The following is a 14,124-nucleotide window of genomic DNA, read 5'->3' on the forward strand; positions in this document are numbered from 1 at the left end:
GCTAACACAGTGAAACCCCATCTGTACTAAAAATACAAAAAATTAGCTTGGCATGGTGGCATGTGCCTGTAGTCCCAGCTACTCAGGAGGCTGAGGCAGGAGAATCGCTTGAACCCGGGAGGCGGAGGTTGCAGTGAGCTGAGATAGTGCCACTGCACTCCAGCCTGGATGAAAGAGCTAGAATCCATATCCAAAAAAGAAAAATTAACCATCACATGCATACATACACCATCTACATAACTGCATAATATTCTACTCTGTAATTTATTTGTCAAGTTCTCTATTGATTGATATTTAAATTGTTCACAATCTTTTGCAAATAATTCTACAATTGAAAAGTAACATGGTACATTTGTCATTTTACACAAGTGAGAATACTTGTAGAATAAATTCTTTGAAGTGGAACTACTTCATAAAGTGTTCATTTGTCAAAATGTGAGATTGTGATAGATATTGCCAAACTGACTTACATCAATTTTTACCCCTACCAGCAATGTAAGAGGCTGCTTCTTCACACGTTTGTTTATATGATGAACTATTTACTATTTAATCTCAAGTAGTTCAAATGTTGGGAACACCGTAAACAATGCCACAGCCCTATGAAAAGAGCATTCTTCTTCCTTCTTTTTCGCTCTTCTCCTTGGGCAATTTTCAGGCCAGACTTCTGCATTTTTGACTAGGCTGATTCAAGTTGCAGGAATAGGGAAAATAGATAGCTTAGGTTTGGTTCTGGGATAGGGAGCATTTCACCTAGGCCATCTAAAGTGAGTGAGTGAATGCTCTTGTCCAATAGCTGTTTCATGACCTGCCTGAAATGAAGTGGTGGTCTGCATACAAAGTTTCCCATGTAGGTGTCCACATCATCAAACCCTCTTCACAATCAGCCCTAATTAGCCACCTCCTCAGGCTGAGCAGGATGTGCAACTCTGCAGCCCGCAGACTCTTCCTCCAGGCCAGGCGCCAGCCCTCCCAGTTCAGTAGGGCTCTCTGGGAGAGTCTAACACAGTTGCAACCTGACTGGGCTCTTCCTGGGGTAAAGACCAACACTCTCACTGCCTAATCTTTATCAAACACTAGCTGTTTAAAAGCTATTTCAAAGAGAAGTGTCCTGAGTTCCCTGATTTGTTTTGACAGCTAATGATCTAAGTGCCATTTAGTATTGTGAATGCAGACAGCAGAATGACAGAGTGGGACTGGGACCTGGCCAACCCCTTCCAGGCCAGCACATAGTAGTAGGTGCTTATTGGGTGTTCCTCATGTATCTCACTCAAGCCCCAGAACCACTTCTCCAAGTATTATTTCACCTATTTTATAATCAAGATTCCAGAGAAGCAAAGTAACTTGCTCCAGATAACGGAGCTAACTGATGGTAGAGATCGGGTTTTAACGTTGGTATTGTGCCCACAGCTCCACTGGACCTTCCTGTTGCAGCCTTTCCTTATGGTGTACCTCCTGCCTGGAGAGTCTTCACCACCCCCGCCAGCCCTTCACCCTGCCCAGTCTGGAGCTGGCTCATTAGGAGGCCTGTGGCCAGCCCAGCACAGATGCTCGTCAACCCTGGCCAACTGGAGCTTTCGGAGGGGCTGAAGGCAGTGAGAGATAAAAGGAAAGCACTACCCAGTGTTCCCAGAGAGTGTTGGAATCCAAACTAAACTTCAAGCACTTCCTCCTGTCTGGACTGCCATTCGCCCTGTATGCTCATCATGGCCCCTGGCCCTGGCTTGTCCCTGTCGCCCTTGAAGAGTCACTGATCTCTCTCTCTGCCCTTGGGCCAAGCCCTCCCCTTCTCTGCTCCCATAGCAACCACTCCCAACATAGTGAATTATAAAACTGTTCCCACCTCTGTCAACACTGACTAGGAACTTCTTGAGAGTGATATTTGATATTGTTAGGTGCTCACCTTTTTAGCCCCAGTTCCTCACTCAGGATAGACCCATCCTAAAGTATGTTAACCTGAACTGAAATCTCTCACCTGATCCAATAGCACATGGGTAAGAGCCAGGAATCAAAGATGAAGCCAAAAGGCCAGTTGGGGAGGGAGCCACAGAGTGGGCAGATCCAGAACATTTGCTAGGGAAAAGATGCCTGAGGTCCTCCTTAGGGGTGGCAGCCCCATATTCATGGGTGGTCAATCTAGGTTAGAGAAAAAGGGTCAGAGTAGACTATGCCCATCCCATCCCTGAAAGTCCTGGATTCAGGCCCCACCTCTCCTGAGAAGTCCATTCTGCCTACTTCAATCCCATGGATTTCTCTTTTTTGTCTAATTCCGAAGTATTCTTCCTGTGCATTCTTGTATATGGCTTTGTTCTAACTGGACATGACTTTTGACATATAATGTATTTCTCCAAATCCTTACAGCTAACCCTCATATAGCACAGTCTATCTGTCCAACACTGTTCTAGGCCTAGATATATATTTGATCTCATTAATCTTCACAGTGACCCTACATGGAAGGTACTATTATTATAACCTTTCTACAGAAATATAAATTGAGAGACAGAAGTGTTAAGTAGGTTGCCCAAAGTTACACAGTTAGTAAGTGGTAGGGCCCAGAATCAAACTCAGGTAGTCTGGCTTCAGAATCTATGTTCTTAATCATCCCAAGTGGAATGGAAGCCCCTGGAAAGTCACACTTTCACCCACTTCCCACCAATCTGTGGCCCCCCGCACACTGAGTAAGAATCTCAGTAACATCTTTTGAAGAACAGTGGGCAATAGGATAGCTGACCCAGACCTGCCTATACCTGGGGTTGTTATAGCTTAGGTCAGGGGCCACCTGGGTTTCAAAAAGTGTTAGCTCTTTTTGATATCCCTTTATGGTATTATGGTCAAGGATGCCTTTGGGTGTAGATCATGTCTTGGAGATCTTCTCCTCCTAGCCTTCCCCTTTCTGTGGATCTCTGCTGATTTATTCCCAGTAATAAGGGAAGAAAGCCAGCAGGCGCTTTTCCCAAGGAGTGTTAGTGTGTGTTTGTTCTTCATTAATGAGATGGTGGAAGCCATGCCAGCTGGAGTTTTACTAACCTGAAAGCCCTTGAATCTGACCTTTCCAGTATTGCCTTCAGTCTAGGAAGTAGACACCAGAAGCTGACAGTGACAGAGCAGGTGAGTTTTACAGGTTGGAGGTGCCCTAGGGTTGTGGGGGAACTGGGAGTTACTATTCCCACTGTCTTAGGTGGGGGTGGAGGAAGTAGATCTTTAGCTTCACAAACAAATGGGTTAATTTACACAGTCAATTACTGCTCTTGCATTCACTTATAGTTCCTAGAAGGGTGAGGAAGAGAGAGAAAAAGGGGATAGACCTACTGGGATAACATGAATTAGATCTTGGATAACAGATTTCTGACCAGCTCATTTTTCCCAAGGTGCAGCATAGCAGAGCTTTTCCTCTACCACCCAGGCCTCTTTGGGGCTCAATTTGCATGAAGCATGAAGTTAGTGCTTGGAGTGTGTTTACTCTCTTCTGTAAGTGGATCACAGCATTCTACCATCAGGAAAGTAAACCAGCCCTAAATACCACATTGAGAAGACCAAGGGTCTCGATTAGCCACTTAGCGCTGGGGCTTGACGCAGGCACTCCTGCACATCCCACCCCCTCGAAATCGAACCAGAGTGATTTATGCCAGGTTAGAAGTAAAGGAGGCTGCTTTTAGTTATTTCACTGCATGTGCCTCCTGCAGGGTGGCCAGCTGGTGAAACACCCGTGTGGGCTGCTCGAGTTTTCATATTGATTTGCAAAGGCTCCCACTGATCCAAATGTCATAGCTGGTCTAGTATTCAAAGTTTAAATTCCTTGATTCGGGTCAACTGTTTTGTGCAAACCGAACCTGACGACAGTCTGCCCAGAATGAGCAACTATGAACACTGATTCTAAGATGACATGACAGATCTTCAAACAAAGAAATCCGAACTTGCATATTTGCGGTGGTCACCTGCGAGGTCGACACTGACATTTTTCTTGTTCATGAAACAGTTTTGGAATCTCTCTTTGGAACTCCAGAATTTACAGTACCTTCTTTTGCATGCCTGAGGAATAGCAAAGATTTGGTTTCAATGAGGGTGCATCTGATTTTTGGAAACTATCAAAAATAATTTAGAGCCAAATCTGGTGGGTCAGGGCAGTAATCATATTGGGTGATACCATTTGGGACTTAAACCAAAAAGCGTAATTATCAAGTAATAGATTTAATTTTCCTCCTGAACCAGCCCTGAAGGCTGCCAAAAAGAGTAGTATAGTTGTTTTAGGCAATTGCAGCTTCCCAAAGTATTGATATCAACTCTAAAGGGCTAGCATTTACTTGGCTAAAAAGGTTATGAATTACTTGGGTTTTTAAAAATCATTCTTATTACTTAAAATCACACACATTTATGTAAAAACTCCTCCTCCTCTTAAATAACATGTGATTTTGTTGGCGTTTGAGCTTATTAACCAGCACTGTTTTTCCTGTATTTGTCATAGGCCATTAATTTATTTCAATAGTCCTACCATCACTCCTGTGTTTTCATTGGCAGCAGTCCAGTTCCTGAATGTACTGCCAAGCAAGGAGCAAGTAGTTTATCATAACAAGGGGCCAGGATTATTGTCGAGAAAAGCAGAGGGAGGTTGCATCTGCCCTGCCGGCCAGGGGCTGGAATTCGATTTGAGCTTCTTTTTTATCCAGGGCAGTTGTTCCAGGGAGGTCATCCTCTGCCGTTCAGTTCATTTCACTGTGATTTGCTGAGCACTAAACCTGGGCCTGGCATTGGGCTTGGCACTTGAGAAGGTTTAAAGAGAAGGAGAACATGGTTGCGCCGCACCCCCGTCCCCCCTCCATCGCCTCAGGGAGTTCATCAATAACTGCAAGTGAAGAAAAGGCAAAAGCCATGAAAGAGGTGCAAATAAAATGCCATGGGGCCACACAGGGGGAAAGACAGAAAAAGGCGTCCCAAAGCAAGGGGATTGGAGGCACCGCCCACAGAGGGTGGCAAGGGTGGCATTGGCAGTGTTGGTGCAGAATCTGCGGCCACCTACCCTTCTTCCAACAACCGAGTTCCCAGTCAAGCAGTGACAAGCCAGGCCAGTTCCATGTATGGGATTACAGCGTTAGGTGAGAAGTTAATCACAAACATGAATCAGCCTTGTTTTTCCCTTCTAGGCTCGGCTCCCGAGCTCTGCAGGAGAGTGGGCAGGGCCCCTCGCTGTATGTACAGGAAATCATACTGGGGGAAACATGAAGCCAGCCATTTCTCACCAGGGCCAAGCTGTTACCTGCATCTTGAGATTATAGGGGAATTTATTACGTTACATAGGAAGAGAATCCCCTTGGTGTGACAGGCAGGAAGAAAAACCATTCACGGGCCAACTGACTTCTTCAGTTCCACCCAGGCTGTGACCACTGGGCAGTGTCTCCTTTCAGGGCCCCCACATGCCCCACCCCCCTACCCCAGCTCTGTAGCTCTTCTGGACTGAAGGCATCTAGTTCAGAAACCCTTTTGTGCTAAGGTTTCTGTTCTCTGTTTTCTCCCAGCCCAGATGGCCAGCCTATACAGAAACTCCACTTGTTGTCTAAACCAGCAGGACTGGGTTAGGACCTGTGGTTCTGCCAAAAACCCTGCCTAACCCTCTCCTGGAATGTCCCACACTCTCGGCCACTCTTATGTTCCCTCACATCCTTACTACTTCAGCTCTAGAGCATCCCACTTGCCACCTAATATTTGCAGGGTGGCTGTCACTTGCAAAGACTGGCAATAGTGTCTGTCTCCATCGCGTTGGAACCCTCTGGCCCTGTTTTCAGATTTCATAAATGCCACCCCTCTGTCTTGATGCTGACCTGGCTGGGCAGCCTTTTAGTGAATGCTATGCTTGGCTCAGAGTCACGCCATCATGAAGTATTTCCCTCCCTTCTGAATTCTATTTGCAAAATCCTCAGTTGCCAGCAGCTCCCTACAAAGAAAAGCCCTCAATATCATCAGAGGAAAGTAAACCTCTCTAGAAGCTTAGTAAATCTTAGTCGGTAGCCAGTATTGCAAAGTGTTTTATTTATTTCTTTCTTTCATTTCTTTTAGAGCACTGAAGTTACTACATGCAACTAATTAATCAGAAAACTTTAGTGACTTTGACTTCATAGGTCATTGCACAAGCCTACTAATGTTCGAGAAATTCCATTTAACTCTGGATTTGAATGTCACATCTATTTATGTAGCAAAAGGAGTCTAATTCTTTTTTTTTTTTCCTTCTGCCCCAAGAAATGTTCATCTGGGAAACAAGAGCTAGGGAGTACTAGCACCAAAAGGGTTTCTTACTGTTAAAACTTAAGTCAATCTCAAAGTTGGAGTCAAAATTAAAGTGGACTTCGGCAGTTTGATCCAGAAGAGAAAAATCCTGAAGGGAGTGGATGGCCCAGAGATGGCAAGCGGGAGAGGACTGAGGAGGCGTGAGAAGAGCTCACAGGAAAAGTCACACACAACACATCATTCAGGGAGGTTTTCTCCCTTCCTAACCAACAGAGCTGCACAGGGGAGGGCCCAGATAACGTATGTGACCAGACACAGACATGTGTCCTTTTAACATAGACACACATACACCAGAGGTTAGGCACACATGACACCCTTAAAAGTCAAAATCACTTGTTATTAACAAAGCCCATGCTCACATCTGGGCAAAGGTGAAGGGAAGGGGACGAGATCACACACAGACACACACACACGCACACACTCACCCGAGACACGGATAAACAAGCATGCTGCCTGGAGCTGTCACCTCTCTCTGTAACAGACTGCAGGGGTCTTCTCTTGGGCCTCTCCTGGTGTGTTTCAGGGCTAATTGTTTTCTCAGACCTCTGTTTTTACTTTCAACACAATTCAACACATTAACAGCTCAGCTTAGCCAGGATATGCCAAGACCATGGGTTGGGGGAGGAAGGGAAGTGGTGCCCAGAAGAGGTGCATAGGGTGGGTGAAGAGACGGGGGTGGGCCTGTGGCGATGAGGGAATTGGGGCATGAGCACCAGCACCTTAGAAAACATATGTGCCTCAAAAAAAGCTTACGGCCAACCTCAGGAACCAAATTCACAAAAAGTCTCAGTGGAAGGTGGCAGCCTCGTGCTGAGGCAAGCTGTTTGTGGGACAGCCCGTGATGATAGCAGATGGGAGGCTCAACAGTTAGGAGAGTTTCTGGCTTTCAGATGAGAATTGACAACAGCCCCTGGCAAACTGACATCATACTAGATTCTTAAAAACCCTGCGGTTTGGCCACTTTCCAACCTACCTGTTCACTTGGATGTTCCAAGGTCACCTGAGTGAGGCACTCCTCAGATGTGGGGTTTTACACTGTTCAACAGCTGATGAATTTCAACACTGTTGCAACTACCTTTCCAGGTAAGTGAGGGAAGTTTTAGGGAAATGAATCAAATTTCCCTTACACTGACTCAAGTGGAAGAATTAGTCCTTTAATTCTGAAGGATGCTTGAAAAATGCTAATGGACATTTATATTAGGAAAATGGAAACAACTTTTATAAAATTCCAGTCAGTTTTCCAAATACTTCCCACTGACACACCGAGGATGTGTTCTAGTTCTTTCATCATAAAGCACACATTTAGGTAGCCCCCATATAAAGGAACGAGATACACAGAACTTCACCATTGAAGGACTGGTGGTGCATGGAGACAGTGTGTCTTGAAGATTCCTGCTCCAGGAGACACCCAGGTAGCTAAACGGTGTGCTGGGCCCAGTGCCTTGCTGTGGCCTTCCCCACCATCATTCTACTCGGCCAGCAACTGCTCAGTGGCAGAAGACCAACAACATTCTACACACAAGGAATCCGAGGTCTTTCTGGAGAAACAATGCCTGTCCACCGAGGGAGGGGCCTAGGGCCCAGTAACTGAAGGGAGAGCTCAGAATGGAAAGAAATGTTGCAGAATGTCTAACAGGTTTCAGTGAAGATGCCATCTCCTAATGGGACTACAACCCCCAGAAGGCCCAGCACTTTGTTAGATGCACAGGATGCAGCATGGAGCTCCAGCCTCATGCAAAATTTATAACACAATCAATCCATGGCGTCTGTTTCCCCAATTGGAAGAGGCTTTTAGTGTATTTAAATGCCAAAGAGAAAGAACTAGTATATACAGAGAGAGGTAGAAGATATGGGAAAGGAAGAGAGATTGGGAAAGAGGCAAGAAGCAAGAATCCAGAGAACAAGTGGGGGGGGTTGGTCATGAACAGAGGAAGCAGCCTCTTTCCCTGTCATAGGAGGGTAGGACCCGGCTGCAATTGGGCTTATAGGTTTGGAGTCTGAGCTGCTCACCCACAGCTGCTCACTGTTCAAATTTTGTGTGTAGGCAAGAGCTGGCACATATCACCTAAGTATTTTTGCAAGCACTCAGTCTTTCGGAATTGGAGCTGAACAAGGGGAAAGAGAACAATGGTGAGTAGTCAGGATCCTGAATGGAGCAAGGCTGTATGACAGGAGTCTCTTGTATTTGTATGATGTTTTTGATATTTTTCCAAACTTTTCACTTTGGAGTGCTTAGAGTTAATCAGAGAAGCTGGAAGACACCCTGGAGATGTTACTCATGCAGTGCCCAGAGATGACAGGTCTAGCAGATCCCGGAGGCAGAGCCCTTGGTTCAGCAAAGTCTTTAGGGGCCATGGAGGAGCAATTTCAGCCCAGGTCTGGGTGTGCTGTCTGGTGCTCAGCCAGGAAAGATGACAGCGGAGCTGCTGCATGACACCTATTGTTGTTCTACCTGGAAAATCTCTTAAATGTGAGCATTTAAATTACACCCTCTCTCTGGCAATTTAAAAATGAAACCACCTATACCCAGTTATTTCAAATGAAAGCACCTTATTCTTAGGGTTAGTGACTTTGCTTTTACAATGCTGTGTCTCCAGAGTCTCACACAGCCCCTGGCACATAAGAGTCACACAAGAACTCCTTGAGTAAATGAATGTCTGTAGGACAAGAAAGTACCAAGAATAAAAATGAGAAAATAATTTGGAAATGCATGAAAACCCACTGAAGCAATTTCTACTTCCTCTCCATCCTTGTGGATTAAAAGGTTAATCTGACATTTGAATGAAAGATTTTAAATCCTTAACTTCATTATCCATCCACTGTTAACATCTTGTTTGTAGATCCTTTTAGATTTCTTTTTACATACATATTTTTTTCTTTCTCCCATTTTGCATTAATGGGATCAAACAGCACATCTTATCTTATGAGCTGTTTTTCTCTTAGCAGTACACTTCAGACATCCTTTCCCAATGTCAATAGATACCATTTTGGTGTCTAGTTCTAAGTGACAGTAAATGTTGTGGGTAGACATAAGATCACTACCCAAAGGACTATGGGAGAACACTGGTGACATCTGCATTTAAGGGGCAGGCAGAAGAAGAGAGACCCATGAGAGACTCGAAAATGGGCCAAAAAGATGAGGGAGAAGCATGGAGAAGTAGTAACACAGAAGTAAGGAAGGAAGAAGTTTCAAGGAGGGGAAAGTAGCCACTCGCCCAAATGCTGCTGAGGAGTTTGATAAGTCAAGGGCTGAGAGGTATAATTAATTCAGCAAGAGGTGAGTATGCTATGCTTTCCACTTTCCACTGTCTCAACTTCCTCATGCTGTGAAATGAGAAAGGAGATTCTTGTCTGTTTACCTCCGGGGCAGGAGCATTCTTTGGCTTAAAGTGATGTGAACTTTGTGTTTTGGAAAGGTATTGGTTAGGATCACATTTAGCTGCATTTAAGAGAAACCCCAATACAAAAGACTTAACCAAATGGATTTTATTTTGCTCAGCTGAGAAGAAATGTTGAGGCCGGCAGTCAAAGGGTTGTTACAACTGATCAAGGTAGTCAGCAAGGACTCACACCCTTTTAAGCTGCGGATCCACCATTCTTTGAAGATTTCCTCCTTGCGGTTGCAAGGTGGCTGCTCTGCCACCAACCATCATGTTTACATTCCAGTCAGGAAGACAGATCAAAGGAGGATGTGCAAAATGTTCATATTATCTGATTTTTTCCATTTCCATAAGAAACTCTACCCCCTAGACTTTGCTTACACATCATTGGCCACAACTGGGTGGCATGGCTGCTGTCATGTGTCGGAATATCTGGAGATGGGAATATTTTCTCCTGAGCACGTTGCCAACCATTTCTTCTGACAAGGAAGAAGGAAACAGACCATAGGGAAGCAACCAGTGGTATCTTCTACAGGGTGATTATATGAGAAAGATTAGGCCTGAGCATAATGGCAGGCGGGCTTCTGAGATTTAATACATCTCTTTGTAAAAGGCAAAAATATTAAAGCAATCCATTTAATTCTAACAGGAAGTAAAGAATAAATCACAATCAGTCCCAGGCTGGTTTTCCTCATAAAGTAGGTCAGTTAGAGGGATCGGTGTCAGCTAAACCTCTGTATTCCAGTCCTTTCAGTTTTAATGACAGGCCCCTTATATTTTAAAAGTAAATTTCACCTTGCAAAAATAGTTGGAAAGATCCAAGCTCAGCAAGTTGCTAGGAGACCTGAGGGACCTCACTGGGTGAGCCATCTGGGGCCTGAATTTCTCTTTCCTGATGACAGATGCGCCTGAAACCTGTTCGGTCTCCAAAGTTGGTTGGAAGTGGGTGGAATTTCAGCTCTGAGCAAACACAGGGAGATTCCCCATCACCAGGCCGCAGCAACTTCTGCAGGGAAGAGCTGCCGCCAGTTCTCTGAGGTAGAAAGAGAAGCCAAACTGCTGAAGTAGAGAAAACGTTTCCCAACCTTCCTTCATTAAGCAGTAACCCAGCTACAGCTGTTCCATTTTCTCCAAGGCTCCTCTGCCCTCATCCTGTTAAAGTTTTCTCCCTAGGGGGCTGGTCTCGAAACAGCATGCTACTAGGGGAAAGGGTCTGTGAGCTGCAGCCCACGAGAGCCGAGGCCATCTGCAGATGCCACGATAGATTTGCTTTTCTGCCAAGCCCCCGCCATCTCTCTGCCCCCATCTCCCTGCCCTCCACATTGCTAGAATGATATCTTTGTTAGCTAAATGTGAGCACATGCCAGAAGCCGTTCATCTAAATGAGCAAGTGCTTTCTGGGAATAGGCCTGATGAAAGAGAATCCGAGGAGAGCTCTGTAAGCCTGCCAAGCCCTGGCTGCTGAAAGGAAGGCAGTATTATTTTCAGAGGATGGGGCGTGCCAGGCAGTGGTGAGACACCAGGAAGAGGCAGAGTCGCTTAGCAGGATCTTCATTCTTGCCCTGCTCTCCCGGCCCGGCACCCTCCCACTGAGGATGGGAGATGGCTCTGGGGAAATTCCATTCCGTAATTCATTTAAGCAGGATAAACAGAGCTCCTGCTCTGGAAGATCCAGCCCTGAGCAAAAGGCACTTGGAATCGACATGAGGGGCTCGAATGTCCCTGTGAAACATAAACATAAGGAGGCAGGAGACATGAGATGCAGCCGGCTCTGACCCCAAAAAGCCATGGGACCTGAGTAAGTGACTTCGCCTCTCTGTTTTGGTCTCTCGGTAAAGTGATGCTGGGCTTTGTGGATCCCCAAAGGGCTGCAAAGGTTTTTTAGAGTTTCCACAGACATTATTTGATTAAATTTGATTTAAAATTTTTCAACAATGTTAAAAAATAGGAGATAATCAAAAATGACATGGGCCAAATTTTAACCCACTGAAGACTGCCAATGTGTTCATTATAATGCCGTGTAAACACCTACTTGTGGGTAAACCTTGGAATGAAGTTGTCCTGCCATCTGTTTAATAGAAGAGTATCTGAGGTTGCAAGGAAAGCTATCTTTGAAAAATAGAAAGAAAAAAACAGTTACCATGTGCAACTAGTTATCTGAATAAGGATTTTCTCCGTATTGCACAACGAAGCATTCCAGAAATAAGCAGACCTGACTCCTCTTATCCATCTAACTTCATTTTTTGGGGGTCAACAAAATAGCCTTATTACCTCAGTGACTAGCCTACAATTTACCTTCATTTTAACTTCAAAATGTATTAGCACTAATAAAATACTGCTTTGTCTAATTATCTGTATAACTGTTCTAATATGGTTATATTACTAAAATATTTGAAAATCACTACAGCAGAGACTGCAAAGGGGCCTCAGCTATTATGAAGGTTCTGGGACCAGGCACATGCTGTGGGTCAGGCAATCACCGAGACAGGAATGCCACATGAAAACGGGCAACAGTGAGCAAGCAGATTTCATGGGGAGGGGACAGTTCAAGATACCTTCTACATAGCAAGCACTCAATAGCTGTTTGTTCATTGTCAACAAATAGAGCCAACCCTTGGAAGGGGTGTGGTTCTGTTCTAGATTCCTGCACATCCAGGAATTCGTAAAGGAGCAGGGCAAAGACGAGGGTGTAGCATTGGCAAGCAACGAGGAGATCAGACTGGCTGCCTCAAAGTGTTTATGGGGGAGTGGGTGCAGTGGGAGAAGAGAATGTAAACTTTGGACTTTTGAGAGTGACCTCTCAGCTGGTAAGCAGCCCTTAATCCTTGCTGCTGATTTCAGAAAATGTTCTGTTTAGGACCACAGGCAGAATTGCTGCCTATTGGCCAGGAGAACCTTGTAACCCGCTGCCAGGGTGTTTGGTTTCATAGAACTGGAAGGAGCATGATACTCTCCCATCACTGTCACTTCATTCCTACAGTGGTAAGTTGAGACAGCAAGTCTCATGCTAGATAGGAATCACCTGGAGAACTTGTTAAAACACAGACTTCTGGACCTTAACTGTCAGAAATCCTGATTCAGTGGGTTTAGCATGAGGCCTGAAAATTTTCATTTCTAACAAGCTCTCAACTGAGACTAATACTGCTAGTCCCTGAACAACATTGAGCAGTATCTTAAATATTGATAGGACACTTAATATATCTTGGTCATGGTGCAGGGGGTCTACAGAAGACGGGGAAAAGCTCCTCAATAGAATAACCAGGACAGGGTGTCCTTTTTCACGATTGATGGGTGGCATGGATTAAAGAGGAATCTCAGATCTGAATCCACAGATGGAGGAGGGAAGTCCCATGAACATGGAGCAATAGGGCAGGGTACCCATCTCTGACCCAGCTTCCATATAGTTGTCAGAGAACAACGTGAAGTACAGAGAACAATGTGAAGATGAAAAGCAAGTTCAGGTCAAGAGGAAGCCCTAGCAAAATGAGCATGAAAAATGAGAGAGAGTCCAAACGTGCTCATACAGCATCCTCAGTGTTGGGGCTAGCAGTCCATGGTTATCTGAGCAGTGGGATGAGGCATGTTCTTGAAAGTTCTGTTGTGGGAAGAATGTACATTTGATGTCAAGAGCGAATCTTGCCCATGGTTACAGATTCAATAATTTGTCTAGTCACAGACCACTCACCCTATTTTCTTTATACTGCTCTTATTTTCACAATGAATAACTTTCTTTGGCAAAAGAGATGCCGGAATATTCCCCTTCCCACATCACTGGTTTAAAAAGTATGTACAGCTTGACAGGATCTCAAAAACAGCTATCATCTTTTGATGTAGTGTCTCTTTGCCAACATGGTGGTAAATGTAGCCATGCTGTTTTCAAATTTGCTGTTAAAATTCTGTTCTAAACCTTTTGAAAGAGACAAACAGATGTCATACAGGGCAGGGTGTTGTGGCTTCAGTTGGGAAAATCATATGACTCACTCCTATAAATGTGTTGAAATACTTTCTTTCTTCCATAATTTAGCCACAAGTATTAATTAAAGCATCAAATGTGTATTTGGACCTATAAAATCTTCATAACCAGCCAAAGCAAAAGGAAAAGCTATTGAACACTTGGAACTTTAAAAATACATTTTTGAAATGGCCATGTTGGAGTTGAACATTTTCTTTAGCAAAGCTAAACTCCAAAAAGGAAAATAGCAACTAAGACGTAAAGCAAATTGCTTTTAAGAATGATCCTGTGGTGGCCAGGCATGGTGGCTCACACCTGTAATCCTAGCACTTTGGGAGGCCGAGGAGGGCGGATCACCTGAGGTCGGGAGTTCACGACCAGCCTGACCAACATGGAGAAACCCCATCTGTACTAAAAATACAAAATTACCTGGGCGTGGTGGCGCATGCCTGTAATCCCAGCTGCTCAAGAGGCTGAGGCAGGAGAATTGCTTGAACCCGGGAGGCAGAGGTTGCGGTG

The 14,124-nt window shown here is 44.8% G+C and overlaps 1 long non-coding RNA gene across 1 annotated transcript in view; it reads left to right on the forward strand.

Annotated features, from left to right (window-relative positions):
• The first annotated feature begins 10,853 nt into the window (after positions 1-10,853).
• LOC117980271 (uncharacterized) overlaps positions 10,854-14,124 on the forward strand; it is a 28,791-nt gene continuing 25,520 nt past the window's right edge. Inside the window, exon 1 of the long non-coding RNA XR_004671517.3 lies at positions 10,854-11,451. This is a non-coding gene — a long non-coding RNA (uncharacterized LOC117980271). The remainder of the gene's footprint in view (positions 11,452-14,124) is intronic.

The sequence above is a fragment of the Pan paniscus genome, chromosome 4, assembly GCF_029289425.2.
Source record: "Pan paniscus chromosome 4, NHGRI_mPanPan1-v2.0_pri, whole genome shotgun sequence".
Taxonomy (NCBI): Eukaryota; Metazoa; Chordata; class Mammalia; order Primates; family Hominidae; genus Pan; species Pan paniscus.